This window comes from Schistocerca nitens, chromosome 1 (genome assembly GCF_023898315.1).
Source record: "Schistocerca nitens isolate TAMUIC-IGC-003100 chromosome 1, iqSchNite1.1, whole genome shotgun sequence".
Taxonomy (NCBI): domain Eukaryota; kingdom Metazoa; phylum Arthropoda; class Insecta; order Orthoptera; family Acrididae; genus Schistocerca; species Schistocerca nitens.
The window spans coordinates 107,230,249-107,243,355 of NC_064614.1; positions in this window are offsets into that span (position 1 = coordinate 107,230,249).

Here is a 13,107-nt window from a genome sequence, read left to right on the forward strand (position 1 = left end):
GCAAATACCGTCCGCACTGGGGGAATGTTAACGTGATACCACGTACTTATACGTGTGTGACTATTACAGCGCCATCTGTCACAAAGCGAAAACAGTGGTCCAACTAAAGCATTCACATTTCTTTACGTACTACACGAATATGTAATAAAATATGGGAGTTCCTATTTTTAAAAAGACGCAGTTGATATCGGTTTGACCTCCAATTAGCGGACCAGCCATACCGCCATCTGGTTTCCCCCTTCAAGCTAGACGAGTTTCGTTGTTTGTAGTTTTTTCGCTTGATGCTTATTTCGTGAGATTTTTGGCCCGGTCACTATCAATGGACCACCCTGTAGTGCAACTGTGACATGGACAGGTTGGTACAGGATGGAAATTCGTGATTGGGTCCATCAAATTAGTCAAAAAACTCTCAAAAAACCCTACTGTGACGAGCTATGTTTGCTAGTAAACGCTGAATCCAGTCACAAATTTGTGCGGCATTCCGTTAGGTTGTCTATTGTTTTGTAGGCGACGATGTGGAACTGTATTGAATCGTTTTCTGGAAGTCAAGCTTATCAGTCACATGCAACCTCAGTGCCGGACTTTTAAGAAGCCGGGTGTCGCCTGCTGACACCACGCGGCGCTGGTGTGGACTGTTCGCTTTCCCTGTGGCGAAACAGCAGCCGGCGGCGTCTGACAGCCGAGCCGGCGTGTTCACAGCGCGCTCGGACCCGCCTCGCCTCTTGTAAGGCCGTCACAATGAGCGGAAGTGACGCGCCTGTCCGCGAGCTGCCCTCCCCAATGGACGTGGGTCGCTGGTCACCAGTCGCTCTCTACCTACAGCCGCCGGTCGTGAATTCGCGAGGCCCGCGGCACCAGCGATGTTCCCGGTTTCAGGCAGCTAACTCGGAAGTGGAAAAGTCTCTGTTACCTCGTGTTAACAGGTCGTCCATCACTAAGGGTTCTGCTAAATATTGGGGCTTCAAATTGTTCAAATGGCTCTGAGAACTATGGGACTTAACATCTGAGGTCATCAGTCCCCCAGAACTTAGAACTACTTAAACCTAACTAACCTAAGGACATCACACACATCCATGTCCAAGGCAGGATTCGAACCTGCGACCGTAGTGGTCACGCGGTTCCAGACTTAAGCGTCTAGAACCACTCGGCCACTGCGGCCGAGTCTATTGGGGCTTCCCATGGGCGTTCGCAGTAATTCGTGGAAGACGAGGCAATATTCCAAAAGGCCCATTTTTGATACAACTGATTGGTTGTGTTCAGAACATGTTGTGCCCCAAATACATTTGACAGGAAGTACTCAAAACTTACTGTACCTTAAATGTTTGATGGTTACCCAGCCAAAATTTTTTGACGGTTTGTTTCTGCTACACCATTAAGCATTTTCCATCAGTATACACAAAACTGGAAAACTCTCTTTAAAATTCTAAAGGTGGCAGGGGTAAAATAGAGGGAGCGAAAAGCTATTTACAATTTCTAAACAGATGGCAGTTACAAGAGTAGAGGGGCATGAAGGGGAAGCAGTGGTTAATAAGGGAGTGAGAGAGCGTTTTAGACTATCCCCGATGTTATTCAAAAAAATGTTCAAATATGTGTGAAATCTTATGGCACTTAACTGCTAAGGTCATCAGTCCCTAAGCTTACACACTACTTAACCTAAATTATCCTAAGGAGAAACACACACACACACACACATGCCCGAGGGGGACTCGAACCTCCGCCTGGACCAGCCGCACAGTCCATGACTGCAGCCCGTAGACCGCTCGGCTAACCCCGCGCGGCCCAATGTTATTCAATCTGTATGTTGTGCAAACAGTAAAGGACACTAAAGAAAAATTTGGAGTAGGTATTAAAATCCAGCGAGAAGAAATAAAAACCTTGAGGTTTTCCGATGACATTGTAATTGCCGGCCGCGGTGGCCGAGCGGTTCTAGGCGCTTCAGTCCGGAACCACGCGGCTGATACGGTCGCAGGTTCGAATCCTGCCTCGGGCATGGATATGTATGATGTCCTTAGCTTAGTTAGGTTTAAGTAGTTCTAAGTTTAGGGGACTGATGGCCTCAGCTGTTAAGTCCCATGCTGCTTAGAGTCATTTGAATTTTTGAGACATTATAATTCTGTTAGAGACAGCAAAGGATTTGAAAGAGCAGTTGTGGAATGTAGTCGAATTAAATCAGGTGAAGCTGAGGCAATTAGATTAGGAAATGAGACACTTAAAGTGGTATGTGAGTTTTGCTGTTTGGGGAGCAAGCTAACTGATGTTGGTAAAATAGGAAGGATATAAAATGTAGACTGGGAATGGGAAGAAAAGCGTTTCTGAAGAAGAGAAATTTGTCAACATCGAATATAGATTTAAGTGTCCTTTCTGAAATTATGTGAATGGAGTGTAGCCGTGTATGGAAGTGAAACATGGACGATACACAGCTTAGACAATAAGAAAATAGAAGCTTTTGAAATCTGGTGCTACAGGAGAATCCTGAAGATTAGATGTGTAGATCACGTAACTAATGAGGAGGTACTGAACAGAATTTGGGAGAAGAGAAGTATGTGGCACAACTTGACTAGAAGAAGGGATCGTTTGGTAGGACACCTTCTGAGGTATCAAGGGATCGCCAATTTAGTGATGGGAGGAAGTGTAATGGGTAAAAGACGTAAACTGAAACCAGGAGATGAATATATTCAGGAGATTCAGAAGGATGTAGGTTGCAGTAGTTACTCAGAGGTGAAGAGGCTTGCACAGGATAGAGTAGCGTGGAGAGCTGCATCAAACCAATCTCGGGACTGAAGACCACAACAACAAAAACCCAAATACATCTTTTTATACTATTATTGTGAATATGGATTTACGGAACCTTCGAAAACAATCATGAAACTGGTCGAGGGAACCAAGTCGTAACAGCCTAGATTAAACCATAATGACCATTGTCTCGCCTGATTAGGCACGTTATTGTGTAGACATGGCATCTGGACTACTAACTCTCTGGTTGGATGTCGCGCAGGGTTGCACCCCACGTAGTTCAAGAACTGTGTAGTTTGAGGAGATCAAGGCACATTTTAGGCACTAATATTTCACTATTTCTTCCTCTCATTGGAGCAAAAATTTATATTTCTTCTGTATTTGGGCCGGTAGATGAAGTGCAGGTGAAGACACCTACAGCACATATTGGATGACCATGTTCTTCATGCTCTACTACAGTAGCTCTGCCGAATAAAACTGAATGAAGTCCCAGCAAGCTTTGACTGGTTATATGGAAACTTACTGTAGAGGTTGGCTGGCATGTTGGTTGATTTGTGGAAGGACCAAAAAAGCGAGGTCGTCGGTCTCATGTGATTAGGGAAGGATGGGGAAGGAAGTCGGCCGTGCCCTTTTAAAGGAACCATTCCGGCATTTGCCTGTAGCGATTTGGGGAAATCACGGGAAACTTAAAATCAGGATGGCCGGCCGCGGGTTTCAACCGTCGTCCTCCCGATTGCGAGTCCAGTGTACTGCACCACCTCGCTCAGTTTACTGTTGAGATGAGAGATGTGCGAAAGTGAAGGGTCTGTTAATGCGGGAACTGGATCGGTCTGTGCCGGGTGTTGTAACTGCCCTTTTTGTAGATCGTTCAGGGCTGTACAAGGGAGCGACAGAGAAAAGGTCAGATATTCAGTTTCGACAAATGTTCTGTAAAGATTCACATCCCCAAGACTGCAAAACAACGCGAAACCCGCCGCCACGACAAGAAAACGGTAGCCTGTAGTTTCCCATGAACAACCTGACAGTCAAGCAATGTAACGTTTAGTAAGTTCACTTTGTTACCTCTTGCATGCACCTCTTCCCCCTCCCTCCCCCCCCTACCCTTTTCGGACACTTATGGACTTCCTAAAGCAGTTCTCACACGAGAAGTGAACGAGGAGTATATCACTCATGTCATAACATGGATTTTCACGTTTCGAAACATTTTCGTCGCGAAATGCGAAGTAATGTCGAATTTTCATAGTGAGCTACGTAATACGAATCAGTTGCACTCAGAACTGCTTAAGGGATAGACGATATGACGATGGTAAGAAATTAATGCTGGCTAAGGAAGTAACATTAACCTGTGGGCTCACAGGTACACACACATTCTTCGCAAGATTTAAGAAGACTGATACACGCGTCATGTTTAACCACGTTTGCTACAGGAAACATCGCATTGGCCTGATGTGAATGCCGTAAGGAAGACGATGACAAGCGAATCGTATTTGTATGGCTGAGAGACACAGACCTGAAACTCAACTACTACATCTGTTTCTGCCGTCGTATATAACCTTACTGATACGCCTAAAGACTATTGCATTTATAATTTGTGATGGTCTCTCTTTAATGTAATGCTAGTATAGATACCGACGTTGATAAAAATGGTATAGAAAATGCGCACATGTTTTGTGTGTGTGTGTGTGTGTTTACTCACAACAAGTAGCAAAAGCGGATTAGTGGCTGCAAATCTCTGCGTTTACATTGCGTATGTTGACGGATGTATGACAGCGTTTTTGTTTTGGCTTGTCACTTTTCTGACTCGTTTGATGCTGCCCGCCACTAGTTCCCCACCTGTGCCATCCTCTTGATCTCTAAGCAGCACTTTCGTCCAATAATTATTTGTTGGAAATATTTCAGTCTCTTTCTCCCGCTACAGTTTTCTGCCCACACTCTAGTACCACAGGAGTTATTCGCTGATGTCTAAATGGTTCAAATGGCTCTGAGCACTATGGGACTTAACATCTGAGGTCATCAGTCCCCTAGAACTTAGAACTACTTAAACATAACTAACCTAAGGACATCACACACATCCATGCCCGAGGCGGGATTCGAACCTGCGACCATAGCGGTCGCGCGGTCCCCGACTGAAGCGCCTAGAACCGCTCGGCCACACCGGCCGGCTCGCTGATATCTTAAGATATGTCCTATTCTCCTGGTCTTTCTTACTGTCAGCTCTTCTAAGCCGATTGTGCGGAAAACTTCAACATTTCTTATCAGTCTAATTAATTTTCAGCATCCTTCTCTAAAACATTCTCCTTTTTCTCCCCGTTTTTCCATGCCCCGTGATTCACTTCCCTAAAATTCTGTTCTCCAGACATACATTCTCAGAAAATCCTTTCTCAGTGTTCTGCCTACGTTTCATACTTCTTGTAGGTCTCTCTCTCTCTCTTCTTTTTTTTTTTTTTCAAGGAACGCTGTCGTTGTCTGTGTTAACGTAATGCTTATCTCCTCCCTGCTTCATCTATCGTTCGTTATTTTGCTTCCGAGGTAGAACAGCGTTGCGACTAATGCGATAGCCCCAATTCTGATTTTAATTTTGTGGTTAACCTCATTTCTATTCTTCCTCGGTACATCTGTTTGTGTAGTTTGCTCTGTCAGTAATCTATGCCAAGTAGACCGCTTCATCCAACAAACAAACTCTTCCTCGTTTTCACATAAAATAGCAGTAGCGCCACAGACTCTTTTCGCCGATATCCTCTAACTGCAAATTTTAATTTAACTTTCGAAACTTCCTTTTATTTTTGTCATTGCTTATTCGACGAACAGGTTGAGCAGTAGGAGACCCCTGCTTTATGCCGTTCTTAGTCAGATTACTTTTCTCGTGATCTTCCATTCCTGTTATTCCTTTCCGATTCTTCTAGACTTTGTATTTGATTCTTCTTTGTCTATGCCATTCTTTCTGAGGATCTCATTCTTGCACTACTTTTACGTCGTCGAACACTTTTTCTGTGTTAACAAATATTATCAAAGAGTACTTGACAGAGGGTACGATCCACTGTAGTAATTATTAGGGCTTTTACCCGTTCCATTCACGTGTGGAGTGCAGGAAGAGTGATAGCTTCAATGCCTCTGAGCGAGCTGCAGTTAATCTAATCTTGTCATCGCGTTGTCTTTGGGAGCGATACATAGGAGGGTGCGGCATATTCCTACATTCATCCCTAAAAAACACACTTAGAAACACTGTAAGTAGGTTTCCACGGGATAGTTTGCGTTTATCTTCAAGCGACTGCCATTTCTGTTCTTTCAGCATCTTCATAACACTCTGCCAAGGGTCGAACAAACCTGTGACCATTCGTGATGCTCTTCCTTTTATCCGTTCAATATCCCCTGTTAGTCGCATTTGGTACGGGTCCCACACATTTGAGAAATATTCTAGAACCGGTTGCACTAATTATTCGTAAGCAGTCTGATTGTATTTCCCAAACATTCCACCAACAAAAAGCAGTCTATCACGTGCTTTAACTGATGCTGAGGTTATGTGATCGTTAGATTTGATAGCCATTCAAATAATAGGTGTTAGTATGAGATGGACGATTACAGCTGTGATTCACTGATACTATAGTCGTGGGATATATTGTTGCTCCGTCTTGTGAAGTGCACCATCTTACGGTTATGAACATTGACAGCAAGTTGCGAATTGTACACCATTTTGAAATCTGGTTAAGATCTGCGTGAATATGCGTTCAGATTGAAACTTTATGGCAGATTAAAACTATGTGCCGGACCGAGACTCGAACTCGGACCTTTGCCTTTCGCGGACAAGTGCTCTACCATCTGAGCTACCCAAGCATGACTCACGCCCCGTCCTCACAGCTTTACTTCTGCCAGTACCTCGTCTCCTACCATCCAAACCTTACATAAGCTCTCCTGTGAACCTTGCAGAACTAGCTCTCCTGAAAGAAAGGATATTGCGGAGACATGGCTTAGCCACAGCCTGGGGGATGTTTCCAGAATGAGATTTTCACTCTGCAGCGGAGTGTGCACTGATATGAAACTTCTTGGCAGATTAAAACTGTGTGCCGGACCGACACTCGAACTCGGGACCTTTGCCTTCCGCTGCAGAGTGAAAATCTCATTCTGTAAACATCTCCCAGGCTGTGACTAAGCCATGTCTCCGCAATATCCTTTCTTTCAGGAGTGCTAATTTTGCAAAGTTCGCGGAAGAGCTTCTGTAAAGTTTGGAAGGTAGGAGACGAGATACTGACAGAAGTAAAGCTGTGAGGACGGGGCGTGAGTCGTGCTTGGGTAGCTCAGTTGGTAGAGCACTTGCCCGCGAAAGGCAAAGGTACCGAGTTCGAGTCTCGGTCCGGCACACAGTTTTAATCTGCCTATCAGCGCTCACTCTGATCAGAGTCAGAATCTCATTGTGGATTCGTGCCGATTCTTTCACACAGTATTTCGTTATAGGTTACTACATCTACGAAAAATCTGTGGTTATTATTACTATTGCCCTATTGCCTGAAAGGTCATTAGCATACGAGTGCAACATGAACAGCAAGGTACGCAGCACACTTCCTTGGGGCACTCACAAAGCTATCGATGACTCTTTCGACCCGAAATAACTTTCTGCGTTCTCCCTACCAAAAATATCGTCAGTCAAGTCACAAATTTCGCTTCATATCGTTAGAAATGAGTCAACAATAACATATAACGATGGCAGTACAGGCTGCAGCCGAAATAACGGAAGAACAATTCTTGTTGCTTCGAACATGCATCTGAAGCTTGTTGGCCGGCCGTTGTGGCCGAGCGGTTATAGGCTCTTCAGTCTGGAACCGCGCGACCGCTACGGTCGCAGGTTCGAATCCTGCCCCGGGCATTCATGTGTGTGATGTCCTTAGGTTAGTTAGGTTTAAGTAGTTCTAAGTTCTAGGGGACTGATGACCTCAGATGTTAAGTCCTATAGTGCTCAGAGCAATTTGAACCATCTGAAGCTTGTTGGAAGAATTAAGCAACGAACTGGACAATATTCGTGCTTCTCTCTTTGCAGTAAAAGCGCCAGAGAGGCCTTCTCCTGCTGCCAGTGACTTTTTTTGTTAGGGATCGCTTTGGGCTCCTCCTCTTCCTCTGCAAGATGCATCGGCCTTGTAGTGGTGCCGCCTCTTCTCAGACGACGCGCCGCCGACCGCACGAGGGGAAGTTACAAGTTGGGGTAATGTCATTATTCAGATCGGACGCTGTTAGCAAAACTGTTACTCGGCCGGTCATAATGAGCGTTCCACGGGAGACGGCGGCGAGGGGTGCATGCGGGATGAGAAGAGAGCAGGACAGGGGCAGAAATTGATTCCGAGCCGCCCGCTTGTAACGGCGAATTTGCGTGCGGGTCGTATTTGTCAGCAAACGCGAGGGGGCGGCTACCCTCGACGTCGGTAACGATGGAGCGGGTGAGCCGGAGGCAGGGTGGCTGTGATAGCCATTGTACGCAGCACCTTGTAAGTGTGCTGCCACTTGCGGACTAAGCGGCAGCTGTAGTGCGAAATTAGTATTCCCAAGGTACGAATGAAATCGTTCTCCAGAGAAGAGAGAAAATTTGGAGAACATAGAAAAACACTTCCTCTCAGAGTAGTATTTGCATCCAGCATGCACAATCATTTGTTGGATCTACTCCAATCTCTGTCTTCCCTTAAATTTTTATCCTCTGAAGTTCCCTCAAGTACCATTGAAATTACTCCTTGATATCTTAACACATGCTCTATTATCATTTGCCTAATTGTTTTCAATGTTATTCACCTGTTCCTCCCATTGACGATTCTGCAGGCAGCCTCATCATTTCTTACCGTACCAGTCTACCTCCACTGACGAAAAAAAAAAAAAAAAAAAAAATCGCACACCAAGTAGTAATCAATGTAGAGTAACGAAATTTCTGGAATACATTTGTCAAGGTAACATATTTCAGTATGAGGGTTGCCCAGAAAGTAATGCCCTGCATTTTTTTTTTCTCAGCTGAAAACAGTACTGTTATTTGAAGTCTCCTGAGTGAACGCGCCAAGTTTCCGTCACTTCCGACAGATAGCGTAGCTGCAGGGTAGTTTCAAATTGGAATTTCTCACTGCAGAGAAAGAAACTGTGGCGAATATTCACAAACGCTTGTACAAAGTCTGTGGATCATCTGCTGTCGACAGAAGTACAGTTACGAAATTAGAATTACATATCCGCAAATATTACCCGAACTCTTAAGGGACTTGGTAAGAGTGTCTTCCACCAGTAATGAGTGTGTTGGGTAGGGACACTACGAATGTAGTGTGTGGACATGTGAGAATGTGGGTCGCGTGGGAGGCGTGAGCGACATATTCCCTGCAGTTACACTATCCTCTGTGTCCTCGGTGGCTCAGATGGATAGAGCGTCTGCCATGTAAGCAGGAGATCCCGGGTTCGAGTCCCGGTCGGGGCACACATTTTCACCTGTCACCATTGATATATACCAACGCCCAACAGCAGCCGAAGGTATTAATATATAATTCTAATTTCGTTCTGGACGGCTGCAGGTCATCAATGGTGTCTGTTCTTTCGGACATGTCCGAAAGAACAGACGCCTCATCCATATTAGTATGAAGTACAATTAGTCGCTGGGCACAGAGGGTTCGGCGGAACTCCACTATTTGCAGCGGTCGGGGAGACCATCCACGGCCGTCATACCTGACATGTTGCAGCGAGCTGATGTTGCCATTCGCCATTAAAGGATGCCATTCGTGGAAAACATTTTGAGGACGATGAGGAGAGACTCAGTGAAGCACTGGCTCCGCCACCAGGACAAGGATTGGTACCGACAGGGCATACACGACTTTGTTTCGCGCTGGAGGAAGGGATGGATATTACGTGGAAAAATAGGGTGTGTAGATGAAACATTCTATTTTGTGTGTAATTCTTATTATGTTCAATAAGGAATTAAGGAAGAAAAAAATGGGTGCATTACTTTCTGAGCAACCCCCGCAATTAACTTTGCAAGATCGCAGGTTAATGTAAGCGCGAGAAAAGTCATTGTAAATGCATGCTGGTTAATAACCGCCCGAATGTTGAATGCAAGCAAGTAGACGTGCACGCATTGTGTCGTACTGGTGTCGGATGTCAGTTCGTGGGATGGGGTTCCACGCCAGTTGCATTTAGTCGGTCAAAACAAGAACGCTGGTTGTGTACGCGACAATGGAGTTGTCGTCAGATGATGTCCCATAGATGCTCGATTGGAGACAGATCTGGTGATCGAGCAGGCCGAGGCAACATGTCGACACTCTGTAGAGCTTGTTTGGGTACAACAGCGGGAGAGCGTTATCCTGTTGGAACACAACCGTTCGAATACTGTTCTTGAATGACAGCACAACAGGTCGAATCATCAGAATGACGTCCAGATTTGCAGTCAGGGGGTGTGGGATAACCACGAGATTTCTGCTGACTATAGATCCAAGAGTAGGTGCAGTGTGTAGGCCGATTGCTTACAGGCCCTCAATTGGCCTCCTCTTAACCAACACGCGGCCATCACTGGCATCGAGGCAGAACCAGCTTTCATTAGAAAACACAACAGACCTCGGAAATACAGAAGCGTCCGATTGTACCTGTCTGCTTTGACCCATGACGTCACAAATATGCGGAAACGACCATACACTACAATATGGCCCCTATGACGTCATTACGTAAACATGACCACAAACACGAAAATACATTGAAAAACCAACACACACACGTTCCACAAAAAACCTAATGAAACTAACGGGACAAGCGTGGGAAATTGGGGGTTTTTGGGTGGGGACAAAGTAAATATAAACAAATTTAGACACACACCACCATACCAAACCACACAAAACGACAACCACACATTGGATTCGAACACTTCCCTTGACCTATATAGAGCAACTACCGATACCAAATCATAAAACCCAAAACTACAACCACGTCCACAATCATCACTACCTCAAAAACAAAAAAACCAACAAAATTGGAATCGAACACTTCCCTTGACCTGTTATCCTTATGACATCTCCACAAGCAGCCGTCGCTGGTCCGAGACGCCCGAACTTTAGTAAGCCCCATTTCTTCACGACATACTGAAAACTTCATCCAAAAATCCGAATACTAGAAGAAATTTTATTAGAGACAACACACTGTCCCCCATCATCGCCGCCAACCGAAAAGTGTTGACCTTGTCAGTCATATCCATACCTACCAAAGACATAAAAAAAGCAATTTACCAAAATTCACACACGACGAACAGAAGAAACTACAACAACGTCGAAATAACAAAACTAAAATCGTTAAATCACTGAAAAATATTCCGCACAGTCCCGATACCACACACGTGCAATGCTATCACGCAAATGAACCCCATAACCACCGACCGCAACAATACGCCACCTGTAAACACGCCACACACGCAAACTAAACCAGAAACATCACCTAATACAACACCAGGGAGCACCACCGATCATACCAAAACGACACCTACAAACACGCCACTCTCACAAACTAAATTCCGCGCCGTCATGACGTCACTCACCACAACAGCTTTACGTCACGGGTCAAAGCCGACGGGTGGGATCGGACGCTTTGGTCGACCCGTTCTCCAATGAGCTCTTTCTTGACACCGCTGAAGTCGTAGATGCTGGAGGTTTGGGGTCTGTGGAATTCACGTTATAGGCCGTGTGGCTTGGATCTGGCCTTGGAGTAACCGATTTGTAAGAGTTCCTTGTGTCACTGTAATGCCACTTGCCGCTGAAATTGTTGCTGCAGATGCACCACAGCCATACACCAGAAACGACGGTCTTCCTCTCGATAGTGCCTCGTGACCGTCCACACCCCATGACCACCGCAACTAGCAATCGTGTACAGTGACTACTGGCGAATATTTCTGCAGTGTCACGGACTGAACATCCAGCTTCTCTTAGCCCCATTCAAACTCAGTGAGCTGTTGACTATGGTATCCTCATCGTCGTAAAGTTATTATTGACTAACATCAACTCAACACTTCCAATCTTGAAGGTAAATACGGGGACGCCCGTTATAGCGTGTATTTAAAGCAAACCCGATTTGCATCCTAAGAGTGGCGCAACTAACGCCACTCTTGAGCTACTGTCGTGAAATTTAAATAGACGTAGAAACACGCCTACCAACTTCCGTCTAACTCGCGCGGAACTCCGTAAGCCAGTCATGAACTGGGAATGCCGCTACCTACAACTATCACAAGGTTTCCGCCCAGACAAGAATCTAAGTTGACATTCCAGGTATTTTCCAGAGACGAAATTCATCACTGAAATTGAGAATGTGTTGACACCGAACCACAACCAACACATTAACTGACTGACCCCCTAAGTGCACACCATTCAACTGAGAACAGAAGATGAAACAGTTTACACTCATTTACATAAATTATTATTTCACGGCGTTAATCTCTGGTTACTATTAGTAATTTATCTCTTGTGGTGAACACCATAAAATGTACTGTGCGTTAAATACCATTGTCAGTTATAAACATTCTCAGCACACACTGCTGTTAATCACTTACTTAAAACAAAGTTTGTGTAATTTGGAGTGACAATTTTTTAATTTCAGATGACAGAGCTAAGTGTCTAAGCTTTACAGCCTTTCCTTAAGAACTCTACAGAAAGGAATCCACTATTCAGTACATTTCATTTTCAGTAGATTTCGAGGACAACTGTAAAACCTAAGTCTCAAATCTAACTTAAAATGTTTCCTTCTGGAACACACCTTCTATCCTGTACAAGAGTTCCTCATAATAGTTGACAACTTTTCTCTCTAATATCTTAATTAATTGAATATTTGTCGTGTTCTATTGGTTCTTTAGTTCTTCTCTTTCTAAATTTTCTAAAAGAGCATTTTGTAAATTATGTAATGAGTTGTCCCATGACCAACTAACTTTGGTTCGCTCGATTCTACCTAACCTGATAAATAAGTAAAAATAAACAAAAAATAAACCGTAAACACTCTGAGAAAGCCTGATTAGTTGCAAGAGGGGCTTGGAAGCACTAATCTTGTTAGGTAAGGAAAAGTTTCGCACAGAAATACCGTAACTTGCACCAAAACATGCTACAAAAATGTGACATGAGCAGCTGCTCCATAAACAATAGCGACCAAATGAGGTCTAGTAGAACAACACGACTATTTCCGCAATACGGTTGTTAGCGTCCTTTCTGTTGGGAGCGGAGGTTCTGGTTTCAGTTCCCAGTTGCATAAATTGTGTTGTTGAAATCTCTAAGAATCCTGAATCCGTCGGAACAGAGACTGGGGTAAATAAGCAGCGCATTGCTTACTAGATGTCTATCGCAAGTAGATTCAAATAGTAGGGCTTCCACAAGGCTCAAAGCTACGCGCCACATCGTTCTTAAACTT